We start from the raw sequence: 14,690 nt of genomic DNA on the forward strand, positions 1-14,690 counted from the left end.
TTCTTCCAATCTTGGAGCATGGGAGGTTTTTCCATTTTTTCAGTTCTGCTTTAATTTCCTTTTTCAGGGTTTTAAAGTTTTCATCAAAAAGGTCCTTTACATCTTTAATTAAGCTAATTCCTAGGTACTTTATTTTCTTTGAGGCTATTGCAAAAGGAGTTGCTTTCCTGATTGTTGCCTCCTTCCTCTCACTCACTGTTGGCGTAAAGGAAGGCAGTTGACTTTTGAGGGTTAATTTTATACCCTGCTACCCTTCCAAAGTTTTGAATCAGCTCAAGGAGCTTGGGAATAGCGTCTATAGGATTCTTTAAATACAGAATCATGTCATCTGCAAAGAGGGAAAGTTTCACTTCCTCTTTCCCTATTTGGATCCCCTTTACGCTTGCTTCTTGCCTTATTGCACTGGATAGGAATTCTAATACTATGTTAAAGAGGAGTGGAGAGAGTGGGCATCCTTTTCTCATTCCTGATTTTAAAGGGAATGGCTTTAGCTTTTCGCCTTTAGGTGTAATGCTAGCTGTGGGTTTGTCATACACAGCCATTATTATACTGAGGAATGTTCCACGGATTCCTAGTTTCTCCAGAGCTTTTAACATAAAGGGGTGTTGGATCTTGTCAAATGCCCTTTCTGCATCTATTGAGACAATTATGTGATTTTTGTCCTTTCTCCTGTTGATGTGTTGAGTTACATTAATTGATTTGTGTATGTTGAACCATCTTTGCCTCCCTGTGATGAATCCTGTTTGATCATAGTGTATAAGTTTTTTGATAAGTTGTTGTAGACAGTTGGCCAGTATTATGTTGAGAAGTTTTGCATCTATATTCATCAAGGAAATAGGTCTATAGTTCTCTTTCTTTGATGAATCTCTGTCTGGTTTTGGGATGAAGGTTATACTGGCTTCATAGAATGAGTTTGATAAAGAGTCTTCATTTTCAATTTTGATGAAGAGCTTGAGGAGTATTGGTGTGAGCTCTGCTTTGAAGACCTTATAGAATTCAGCTAAGAATCCATCTGGACCTGGGCTGTTCTTAGGTAGAAGGTCTCTTATTGCCATTTCTATTTCAGTGCTTGAAATAGGCCTGTTTAGTTGGGTTAGTTCTTCTTGGTTCAGTGTGGATATGTTAATATTAGCTAGGAATTCATCTATTTCTTCTAGATTCTCAAATTTGCTGGCATAAAGTTTTGAGAAGTATTCCCTCATGATACTCTGGGTCTTGGTAATTTCTGTCATGATATTACCATTTCGTCTGTGATTTTGTTTATTTCGGTATGCTCTCTTCTTTTTTTGGTAAGATTTGCTAAGGGTTTGTCAATTTTGTTAATTTTGTCAAAAAAACAACTCCTTGTGTTGTTGTTTCTTTCTATAGTTTTTTGGGATTCCAAGTCAGTTAATTCTGCTTTGATTTTAATAATTTGCTTCCTTCTACTGGGATTAGAGTTGGTTTGTTGCTCTTTTTCCAGGAGCTTAAGGTGGCACATTTAGTTGTTGGTTTGTGATTTTTCCATCTTGTTGCTATAGGCACTCAGAGCTATGAATTTTTCTCTGAGTACTGCCTTTGCCGTGTCCCAGAGGACCTGGTATTTTGTGTGCTCCTTATTGTTAAATTTCATAGATTGTTGGATTTCTCTTCTGATTTCTTAGATGACCCGTTGGTGATTCAACAATGTGTTGTTCAATCTCCATGAGTTACAGGGTTTTCGTTGGTGGAGATGTGTGTTCAGTTCCAATTTGATGCCCTTAAGGTCGGAGAGCATGCAGGGAATAATTTCAATGTTTCTGAATCTGTCCAGGTTTGTTTTATGGCCTAAGATGTGGTCTATTTTGGAAAATGTTCCATGTGGTGCTGAAAAAAATGTATATTGTGTTGTTGCTCGGTGGAATATTCTGCAGATGTCTGTTAGATCTAGTTGGTCTATATAGTTGTTCAATACTAAGGCTTCTCTGTTGAGTTTTTGCCTTGTTGATCTGTCCATAGGTGAGAGTTGTGTGTTAAAGACACCAACAATCACTGTGTTTCGATCTATACATGGTTTCAGTGAAAGTAAAGTTTGCTGGATGAAGTTCAGAACTCCGGGAATGGGTGTGTAGATATTAAGGATCATTATGTCTTCCTGGAGGAAAGATCCCTTTAGTAGTATGTAGTAACCTTCTTTGTCTTTTCTCACTAATTTTAGTTTGAAGGCTATTTTATGATATGAGGATGGCAACTCCAGCCTGTTTATGGGGGCCATTAGCTTGATAAACTTTCTTCAACCCTCTCAATTTGAAAAATTGTTTGTTTGTTGGGTAAGATGTTTCTCTTGAAGACAGCAGAATGATGGATCTTGCTTTTTGATCCAACTAGACAGACTTTGCCATTTAGTTGGAGAGTTAAGTCCACTGATATTGAGAGTTAGGATTGAGAGATATTTATTAGTTCCTTCCATTTTTAAAAGCTTTCATTAGGGCCTGTGTCTTGACAGTTCTTGTGGTACTTATATGGTATGTTGTTTAGATGCCATTTCTTTCTCTGTATTGCCTTTATGTTGGTTTTCTATGTGTAGAACATCTTTGAGAATTTTTTGTAATGTAGGTTTGGTTGCTACATAATGTTGCAGGTTTTCCCTGGAATGGAATGTTTTTTTGTTCCCTCAGTTATGAATGAGAGCTTAGCTGGATACAGTATACTTGGTTGGTAGTTATTTGACTTTAGGGCATGACATATATCCTTCCAATCTCTTCTTGCTTGCATGATCTCTGCTGGGAAATCTGGGGTTATTGTGATTGGTTTGCTTTGTAGGTGATTGTTCTCTTCTCCCTGGCTGCCTATAGGATCCTTTCTTCGGTCTCTATTGATCCTGTTTGGATTATAATGTGGTGGTAGGATGTCCTTTTCTGGTCAGGTCTGTTTGGGGTTCTAAAAGCTTCTTGTATCTGGATGGGCCTGACCTTCTGGATATTTGGGAAAATCTCTGAAATGATTCCCTGAAGTAAATTTCCAATACCATTGACCTTTTTCTCCAGACCCTCCTCAATACCAATTAGCCTTGAATTAGGCTTCCTAATTGTATCTTGGACCTTCTGAAGCACTCTCTCATATTTCCTAGATATGGATTGACTCATTTTCTGTTCTTTCTCTATAACAACTAAATTATCTTTAACCCCGGAAATTCTTCTGTATTGTCTATCCTGCTATCAAAGCTATCTACTTTATTTTTCATCTCCCTTGCTTCTAGTTGCTCATTTTCAATGCCTTGCATCTCTTCTTATAGATAATGCATGGATTTCTTTAGCTCCTTTATTTCCATTTGAGTGGTTAGCTCAGCAGCTTTATTCTCTTTAGACATTTCTTGGACTTCAGTCACCTTTTTGTTTGTGGATTCTATGAATTCATCCATTTTTCTTTGAAAAACCTTTATTATGGCCTCCTTTATGGCTTCTCCTTTTTCACTTATCACCTGTTTATGGTTTCCTCTTGTTTAGCTATGGCTTCCTCCCTTATCTCTTTCTTTATGTTTTCACACTTTTCATTAATGATATTTATCAATTGCATTTGTATAGCACTTGGAAGACTCTCCTCTAGGTTTGCCAGTGACTGTTCCATTGTCTGTTTATATTGGGTGGGGGATGTTATTCCTTGATTTGACATTTTTCTTGAGTTTCTTGTTCTGCCCATTTGAAAATGGGAGCAAGATTAATACTAAACACGATTATAGTTTTTCAGATATAACCTACCTAGACCTCTTTAGCTGGCAGACACTAGATGTTCACAATTTTTGATTAGTGTTATCACTCTTTCTTTTTGTGCACTTACAGACCACTGATAACCGATTTACGACCAAAACAGTAAACCTCTCAATCCAATATCTATTGTATTATAGGCCCTCTGGACCTAGAGTATAATTGAACACCTAGATATACAGTATTGCTCAACAGCCATCAAGTGTAGATCCATGCATTATAAGGGTTGAAAGATGATCAGAGGACCAGAGATAGAAAAATAGTATGAGAGAGAACAGGGGAGGTAGAAGAGGAATAACGTAAGGAGTGTAAGATTATTATAGTAATGAAGACAAGGTATAGCGTAAGGATAACTGACCTAAGTTGGTAAGCAGGTAGCATATTTGAGTACAAAATTTGGAAAGTAGTAGATAAAACTTATGTGTTGCCCCACGACTAGCTGTCGGCCCAACCAGTGGCCTCACAGTGGGCCATGGATGGATCTGCGAGCTTCAGTCTGAGCGTGCTGGGCAAAGGGGTTTTTTTCCTGTGCTGCTTCTAGGGGTGGGCCCCGGGCCAAGGGTCTGGGGTTTGGGAGTTTCCAGAGGCTCTCAGCAGGACCAGCAGGTGTCCACTCTGTTCCCAGGGACGGGGTCCAGCAGAGGACGTGGGCTCTAAGGGCAGAGCCGCGCCTTTCTGACTCTCAGAAGGTGAGCCTGGCTGCTGGTCTGCCTTTCAGTCCCCTGCTGTGTTTCTGCCACTTTGTGCAGGAGTCTGTGACTGTGGGGGGGCCCCTTGGTGCTGTCTTGGTCAGGATTCCCAGCTGGAGGATGCCCCACTCAAGATTTGAGGGGGACAGATGCTGGCTCCTATTTTCCTGCACACCCCACCCGCTGTTGTAAGGCAGGTCTCAGCACCCCCCACTCTCCAGACCCAGTGGCCTGGGAGAGGAACCTGTTGGGTGGGTGGGAGTTGGGACACCTCCACCTCCCCTGGTGGGGTGCTGGGTCCTAGCATCTGCCTGCCTGTCAGTCTCCAGTCAATGGCCCGGGGGAGGGGGCTGTTGAGGGAAGGGACAGGATTCTAAATTCCTTGCCCCCTGCTCCTGCCAGTCTTTCTTGGGCGGGGTGGTGCTTGGCACTACCTCTTCTTTCCTGATGGGTTTGGGGACCCATTGCGCTACTCATGCCTCTGTGTTTGGCTGTGGGCTGCTCCATGGTGTTGGGGAGTCTTTCACTCCCCTTGAATCTCCGCCACCGCCTGTTTTCCACGTCTGGGTTCCGTTGCTTGCTGTTCTGGTGCCGCGTCTGGGTTCCGCTGCTTCTGAGGCTTGCTGGCCTGTTCCTCTGCTGGTTTCTGCAGTGGTCAGGGCTGACCTGCCTGGCACCCTCCGCTGTGGCTTTTTGCGGCTCAGAGCTGGCGGCGAGGGGTGGGGGAGGGGTCCTCGCGGTCCGAATTCTTTGAGAAAGTTGGATGTAAGCTTTATCTGGATTTCTTTTCTGGTTTGAGTCCTTTTCCATTGCTTTTTGAGTTTGTTGTTATGGATTTCTTAAGGTAATTGGTTCATGGGACTTCCTGGTTCTCTCTTTTTGCAAGAGAGAGCTAGGCAACATCCCTATTGTCTCGGCGCCATCTTCCAAAAGCCTTAAGGTGTATTTTCTATATATGGTATTCAGAATATGAGATAAGCCAATAGAAGAATGAATGACATCAATAATTTATATGAGGTTTGTAAGTGCACAATAGGAGAGAGAGAGAGAAAGAGAGAGAGAGAGAGAGAGAGAGAGAGAGAGAGAGAGAGAGAGAGAGAGAGAGAGAGAGAGAGAGAGAGAGAGAGAGGGAGAGAGAGAGAGAGAGGATACTAGTCTAAAATTGTTAACCTCTATAGTATGGGCAACCATAGCTCATTAAGTTCGTAATTATCTTAAAATTGTAATCTGGTGTGGTATTAGTCTTGATCCCATTTTCAAATGGGCAGAACAAGAAACTCAAGAAAAATGGAAAATCAAGGATTGCATCTCCCACTCAAATTAAACAGGCAACAGAGCAGTCAATGGGAAAACAAAGGGAGAGCCCTCTAAATGCTGTACAAATGCTATTGGTAAACATGATCAGTTAAAAGTTTGAAAGCATAAAGAAGGATATACATGAATGTGAGGAAGCCAATCAAAGAATAATGGAGGAATTCAATGAACCCACAAACAGAAAACTGAATGAATTCCAACAAAAGTACAATGAGAGTAAAGCTGGTGAGGTAAAGGACTTCAAAGAGATCACTCAAATAGAAGTCAATGAGGTAAAGAATTCCATACAAGCTGTAAAACAAGAGATGCAAAGCATCAAAAATGAACAACTAGAAGGAAGGGAGATGAAAAACAAAATAAAAAATATTGATAGCAGGTTATACAATGCAGAAGACATAATCTCTGGAGTTGATCATAACCTAGAATTCACAGATTAAAGTCCAGAATATGATTCAAGCCAAGTCTAAGAAATATGACATCTCTTCAGGAGCTGCAAGATATAATTAGGAAGCCTCATTTAAGGCTAATCAGTATTGAGGAAGGCCTGGAGAAGAAAGTTAATGGAATTTGAATATTCTTTAGGAAATCTTCTCAGAGAACTTCTCAAATATGCAGAAGGACAGACCCATCCAGATACAAGAAGCTATTAGAACCCCAAATATACCTGATCAGAAAAGGACATCCCACCTCGACATTATAATCTGTACAAGATCAATAGAGGCCAAGGAAAAGATCCTCAAAGTGGCCAGGAAAAAGCCAGTCAGAATAAACACAGATTTCTCAGTGGGGACCATGCAAGAAATAAGAGCCTTGGGCTGGGAGTTTGGCCTAGTGGTAGGTGATAGAGTGCCTGCCTAGCATGCACGAAGACCCAGGTTCGATTCCTCAGTACCACATTCATAGAAAAAAAGCCAGAAATGGTGCCAAAGCTCAACTGGTAGAGCTCTAGCCTTGACAAAAGTCCAAGGACAGTGCTCAGGCCCTGAACTCAAGCCCAGGACTTGCAAAAAAAAAAAAAAAGAAAGAAATAAGAGCCTTGAATGATGCATGTCATATCCTAAAGACAAATAACTACCAAACAAGAATACTGTACCCAGGTAAGCCCCCATTCATAGTTGAGGGAACAGTATAAACCTTACATAACAAGGAAAAGTTGAAACAGTATGTAGCTACCAAACCAGTATTACAGAAAATCAACACAGAAATGATATTGACAAACAACTGGCACCTAAAAAGCATACTAGCTACTTACAGAAAGAATTGAAAAGTCACAGGCCCTAACGAAACAGAAAAAAATGGCAGGGACTAGTAAAGATTTTTCAGTCCTAACCCTCAATTAACTCTTCAATTAAATGGCATAGACTGTCTAGTTGCATCAAAAAAAAGATCCTTCTTTCTTCTGTCTTCAAGAGACACTTCTATAAAGCTAACAGCCCCCATAAACAGGCTGGAGTTTTCACACTTATATCAGATAAAAATAAACCTCAAACTAAAATTACTGAGAAGGGACAAAGAATGTTGTTACATACTTCTAAAGTAATCTCTCCTTCAGTAGGATATAACCAGCCTAAATGTCTACACACCTAATGCCAGATCACCGAATCTCATCAAATAAACTTTACTTACATTAAAATCACACATAGATTCAAATGCAGTGATTGTGGGTGACTTTAACACAACACTGTCACCTCTGGATGGATCAACCAGGCAAAAACTCAACAGAGAAACCTCAGAATTGAACAATTGCATAGACAAACTAGACCTAACAGAAATCTGCAGATTATTTCACCCAGAAACACCAGAATATATATTTTTTCAGCAGCACATAGAACATTTTCTAAAATAGACCCATTTTAGGGCATAAAGCAAACCTTTTCACATTCAGAAACTCTGTAATTATTCCCTGCATTCTCTCAGACCAAGGAAAACACTGGTACTCATGGAAATTGACACATTCAACACATTGTTGAATCACCAGTGGATCATTGAAGAGATCAGAATAGAAATCCAACAGCTTATTTTATTTAACAAAAATGAGCACACAAAATACAAGTTCCTTTGGGATACAGCAAAGCAGTACTCAGAGGAAAATTTATAGCTCTGATTGCCTACATTGACAAATTGGAAAAAATCTCAAACCAACAACTAATGATGTACCTTAAGATCTTGGAAAAGGAGCAACAAACCAAATCCAAATCCAGTAGAAGAAAACAAATTATTAAAATTAATGCAGAATTAAATGAATTAGAAACCATAGGAAGAATCAACCAAACAAGGAGTTGGTTCTTTGCAAAAATTAACAAATTGACAGACCCGGACCCTTAGAAAATCTTACCAAAAAAAGAAGGTAGCACACCCAAATATACAAAATCATGGATGAGAATGGAACTATCCTGACAGAAATTACCAAGTTCCAAGCATCATAAGGGAATACTTTTCAAAACTTTTATGCCAACAAATTTGAGAAACTAGAAGAGATGGAAAAAATTTCTAGCAAATATTAACATACGCAAACTGAAGAATGAAGATCTAAACCTACTAAAGAGACCTATTTCAAATAAAGAAATAGAAATCGCAATTAGAAACTGGGCATGGAGGCTCATGCCTGCAATCCTAGCAACTCAGGAGGTTGAGATCTGAGAATAATGGTTGAAAGCCAGCCTGGGCACTAAAAAACTTGAGACTCTTATCTCCAATTAACCTTTAGAAAATGGATAATGCTCAAGGGTGGGGCAGTAGCACTGAGGTGAAGAACTCAGAGACAGTACAAGGCCCAGAGTTCAAGCCCTATTCCCTCCCCCCCACAAAAAAAGAAGAAAGAATGGCAAGAAGAGTTCTCCCATCCAAGAAAATCCCAGGACCTGATGGACTCACAGATAAATTCTATAAGGCCTTAAAGCAGAGCTCAAACTTTTCAATAGACCTGAAAGTGAAGGCTCTTTACCAAACTCATCAAGGAATGAGAACTATAGACCCATTTCTTTGTTGAATATTGATGCAAAACTTCTCAACAAAATATTGGCCAATCAACTTCAACAACTCATCAAAAATATTATGCACTATGATCAAACCTTTGGATCTCTAATGGAGGAATTTGCCATTTCAAAGTCCAAATAAATTTGGGAAATTCCCTGTGTTAAGTAATTGCAAATTCTGTTTCTTTGCCATTACATGTTCCTTCTGATATTTTGTCACTTCTTTATTCTGATGTTAGATGAAGATAATTCATACCTTAAAATAGGAATGGTAAAATATTTCTTGATAAGTAAGTACTCCAACACAAATGAGAAAAGATAGAATATTCAACATATGTTTAAAATTAAGAAAATAGATGATCTATTAGAAATTGCTTAAATTTCTCCTACCAGAAGTTTTACTTTTTACTGTGATACAATTTTCAATATTTATTTGGGTCAGAAAATAACTGCTTTTAATTTGCTGTCTATTGCTGTTTTCTTACATCATTTCTTTCTCTACAGTCAATATTGCCACTTTCCCTTCTGTAAGAAGAATGCTGCTTTCCCTATAAATCTTCCTCTTTTTTTTTTTCCAACTTGGAAACAGAGGCTCACATAAAACTTGGGCTATTTTGTTTACTGGACAAAATATCTACCTGTTTGTTTTTTTTTTTTTTAAAAAAAACCAGCTGGAAGATGAGGTGGCTGAATAGTTTTTGAGTTCCACTTGCCTGTGTCTGTACTGTGTCTGTGCTTGGGAGAAGTGGGTCATTTTACACCACTGCATTTCTTGTGGTTGTGCTGTTACTGATTTAAGTCAAGTGCCTTCAATGCTAAAGGCTCAGAAATTTTTCTTAGACTGATTTCATGTCCTATGCAAATGTTTTCTACAACCAACATCACCAGTACTTTGTAAAATTTGTTCACGCTTCAATTGCACATAGTGTTTTTATAAAGAAATATGTGGTATTTTTATTTAGGTACCTCCAAACTTGAATTCATCTATGTGAAGTATTGTAAGACAATACATTTCTCTTTTGATTACCATTACAGTGGTACAGAAGTTTTCACTGGTTCTGTTTTTCTACCATTACTGATAAGCGTGTAACACTGACTTTATCCTATATAGAGCTGGCATTTCAAATAAATGGCTTGTATTGAAAAAAAAAAAAAGGTGGAAAGCCAGGCGCTGTAGCTCACACCTTTAATCCAACTCAGGAGGCTGAAATCTGCTAAGTGCAGTTCAAAGCCAGCCTGGAGGCTAAAGATCGTGAGATTATTATCTCCAATAAACCAACAGAAAAAAATGGCAGTGGTGCTGTGGCTCGAGGGGTAGGGCAGTAGTCTTGTGCTGAAGAGCTTAGGGCCAGTGTACAGGCCCAGAGTTCAAGATGCATAACCAACAATGAAAAAAAAGCTGGAAATAATATCTGTAATAATAATCACATGGTTAGTTGGTGCTTGCCTGATAAATATTCTATTCTATTTTCTCTGCTTTTTCTATTTTTAACCTTAAAAAGAGAGACTAATTTGCACATAGTAATGATGTTGTATGCTTCATAAAACACTTCTCTCACCTTGTTACATTTATGCTGTAGAGGTGTGAAATATAAGATATTGATTTTTTTCAGATATATTTATCGTAAAATGACCTGGCAATAGTAATGAATAATACATAGTCAGATTTGCTAAACAGTAAGTGCATTGCAAACTATATTTAATTTTTTGTTATAGAAGTACATACATTCAATAAATTTCAAATTGAAATACATTTCTTGGTTTATTAAACTGTAGAAAAGTTTTTCTTAGCATAACAATATCAAGGAAAACCAATGATACACTGAAGAGATTTAAAAGGAAGACTTATTTTCCAAATAAGATTTATTTTGCTTTTTGTGAATGTGGAGTATACTCGTTGATTGTAAGAACTTATTTTAAAGAAAATTTGTTGATATTAGTAAAATATAATATTCAAATACAATCTTGTCTACAGGGTTAATATAAATATTGAAATTTTCTGATTGAAAAGAAGATTAGGGTTCTAATTTCAGAGCAAGCTGCCTGCTTGGAATGTGAACACAAGTTTTAGAAAGGTATCTTGTTGTGCATTTCAACTAATATAAAAATGTTCAATATAGCAAATATCACAGATTTTTCTTTGCTTGTTTACTGTCTCTTCTGCCAATATCTAAGAAAATACTTAAGCAGAAAAGCTCATAAACCTACATTTGTTATACTTTTATTGTTCTTGGTTCTTATATCTAGAGTCATATTGATAGATAATATATAAGATTATTATAATGAATATAACCTCTAACTATGTGCAGGAACAAGCACACATTCAATCGGGTATGTGCAGATTTCCAATCTCTTTTCTTTGATCTGACTCTGAGTGGAAGCTGGTATTTCTGTTATGATGCTTTGTTTCTGTCCTAAATTACAAAATTACTGGCTGCCATTTGAAATACGATGCACAAATCAATGTTAATAAATTATTTAATAAAATAACTTCAAAAAATTATAGCCTGTGATTCACAATGACCCAGTGGGTTATAATTAGTTAATACAAGTAACTATTACTAAAAATTATTAAAATTTTATTTTTAACTAGTTTGAGATAGCGTTTCTTTTCAATACAAGCTGTGTAACACACAAAATTAAGAAAAAAAGAATTCTTTGATCAAATTGCCCATATAATAATTTTGTACCATATTGGAGACCTGAAGAATTTTCAAGGATTGTAGCACTGACACTAATCAACTAGCTTACAATGCTGAGTCCTAATCCACTACTTATTTCAATGTAACCAACCCCATTTGCCCTTTTAATCTGACATAAAAGCTGCCCTAAAGACTTTAATCTAAAGCTTTGTAGTATTTGACAAATGTGAGAACATTTTGGACAACTGTATTTTAAATATACTTGTATTATAAATAAAATGAGACATTTTAGTATAGCAAATGTATTATGAATGTATGAAGCCATTTATCCCCTTGTGTTTTGTTTTTTAGATAAGATAAAGGTGCACTATTCTATTTCCCACTTAGTTGGAAGAGATAAAACATGTCTTTCAGTGTCATTTCTTGAAAGACAATCTTTCTTCACTCCTGTGTTTTTGGCTCCCCTATCAAATATTTGATGGCTTTAGTTTTGTGAGACTCACTTCTAGTCTTCTATTTCATTGGTTCTCAGGCCTATGCTTGTGCCAATACAAACCCATTTTTTGTTACTATGGCTTTGCAATAGAATTTGAAGTTTAGTATTAATATTCTTCCAACACTATTATTGCTGCTGTTTTTGCTATTTGGTATCTTTTATTATTCTGTAGGAATTTTTGGATTTCTTTTTCTATACCATTGAAGAATATTGTGGGGATTTTGATGGGTGTTGCAACCATATTTATTGCAGACAAGATATGGTATCAACTCAGATGTCCCTCGGTGGACAAATGGATAAAGAAATGTGGTAGACGTACACAATTGAATTCCATGGTTCCATCAGCAAAAATGATATTGTGCCATTCATAAGAAAAATGGAAACACTTGGAAAAAATTACATTAAGCACAGTAAGCCAAACCTAAAGAAACATAGGTTGCATGGCTTCTTTCATTTCTGGTAACTAGAATGTGCTTATAAACATACAAGTAAACACAACACGATGGATGTTATAGACAAAATATGTTACACTTAGGCAAGATAAATTATACATATCTCTAAACATTTACTCCATGAGACAAAGGGATTATATTCAATAGCTATGTGTATATGGTCATAAAAGTTATGTTTATTAAAATGAACTCCAAGGACTGAAGAGAGGTTTTTATGCTATTTTGTATTTGGTTTTGTGTTTCTTTGTTTTCTCCTTTGCACTATTTTTAATTTCTGTACCTTTTGTCTTGCGTGCAAGTTTTCTGGTTTGGTAAGGGTAACAGGGAGCACAGAACTATGAGACAAAAGGGGCACAAACGCAGCAGTGATACTCATAAGACATTATGTTGAAAATGAACTATACCACTTAAGGGGGAGGGAGGTGAGGATGGACAATCCTGGAGAAAAATTAGGAAAGAGGTAACACTGTTCAAAAGGAAATGAGCTTATTAACTGGCCTATGTTACTGTAACCCCTCTGTACATCACCTATACAATAACAATGAAATACATTTTAAAAATGCTTTTTAGAGTATGCTATAGTTCAATCTGGAGGAAAACACTGAAGTTTTTTCCTTAGGTCGGTCACAAGCCATCTCCAGGCATGGTAGTACAAACCCAGATTCTCCTTTACTTATTTTATGCAAAGACATTCTATAGAACCAGAAACAATTTTCATTTCATCTCTGGAACATATGATAAATATATGCTGAAAAAGAAATGCAGCTGTCTTTAGGCATGTCCTAAATAAGTGCATTTAAAGATTGCTTTTGGCAATCTCTTTCAGTATTGTGATAAACCCATCCCACTTAGAAGATGTTTGTGGAAACTGACACCTGCTAAAGGAACAGTACATTCATATCAACCATCTCATGTTCATTTGGGGCCATATGTTCATTTACTGCATGATAGGAAGAATAGCATTTGGAATTTAGAAATGTTCTTCATCTCTTTGTTTTATCTTGCATATTGATAAATGGTACATATGATTTTCCTTCTCTAATGATATCAAAATTCTTTTTGGATTTTGATAGGGCTTTTTAGTGGAATTTATAAGCACTTAAGACTAAATATAAATCAATAATTTTGTATATCGACATGAGAGGAACAAATAAAGCTGAAAGGTGTTGACTGACTTTCAGATCTCATACTTTATTTCTTCTTTATAACAAATAGACCAATAATACATCCTGAGCATTTCTGGGTTCTCAATCACTTTTCTTTTTGATGTTTCATTTATTTTAATAGGTAAGGAGAATTGAGAGTCATTAATAGATTTGAAATTGTATATAGACAATGTAGAAATGGAATAGATTTTAAGTTAACTATTCTACATAGAAGTATAGCTCTATATTGTTTGTCAGAGGAACATCAAATATTACTCAAGAATATTTTCTTACTTAAGTAATAAGGCACAGGGGTATTATTTTCTCTCAAAATATCACAGTCCATTTATTAGTTGTGTACCAAATAACAAGAGAAGGATTTTTTGCTTTAACATTGATGGTACTAACTTAGAAGGGACTTTCATTAAATTACAGTTCACCTCAAATTTTCTATACGCTTTTTTTATTTTTTCAGTCTAGATTCAGTAGCTCATGACTGAAAAGTTTAACACAAATCATTTGTAAAGGCAGAGAGATTAATTAAAAGGTTATGATAAAATCCAATTGAAAAAGATAGATGTTTCCTTCAAGAGTTTTGCAATTTGTAGCATTAAAATGTGCAACTACCTTTATTTCCTTATATTAAAATGTGAAAATGAAATACTAAAATAGAAACACAAATACCAAGGATCCTGTCTATATACATTCTCCGGACTATAAGTGCAAATGCACTGTAACTTCCATTTGTTTTATAATAATTTAGTTGCACAATAATGATAAAAGCCAGAATAATGATAATTCAGAAATATAAACAAAAGTTGAAAAGGATAATATCAATATATCAATACAAACACACAGCTAATGTACAGGTAAAGATCAATGATTCCTATAAAATTGTAACAACTCAAATTTTCATTCAGTCTACGAACCACAAATACTTAATCATTTGAATTTGTTATATATCCTTTCTAGTTAACATATAGCCCTTATCTTTGGAAAGAGCAGCCTTAATTAGTCCATCTCCACTCTGTCTATTTAGTTGCTTCAGTCAACATCAATAAAATTAATATTGTTAAGACAGCCAGAACACAGGAAAGATTCTCATGGTTTATGTATGTCTCTCTCCTTCCTATCTGCCCTCTCTCCTTCTCTCTTTCCTCCATTCATCATTCTTTTCAGCTTTGTCTTCTTTTCTTCAAATCCAAATGAGCTCTTCTTTTTATCATTTCTACAAGATATTTAAATTAAATATTTT

Source organism: Megascapheus bottae, chromosome 5 (genome assembly GCF_031878675.1).
Source record: "Megascapheus bottae isolate mThoBot1 chromosome 5, mThoBot2.hap1, whole genome shotgun sequence".
Lineage (NCBI taxonomy): Eukaryota > Metazoa > Chordata > Mammalia > Rodentia > Geomyidae > Megascapheus > Megascapheus bottae.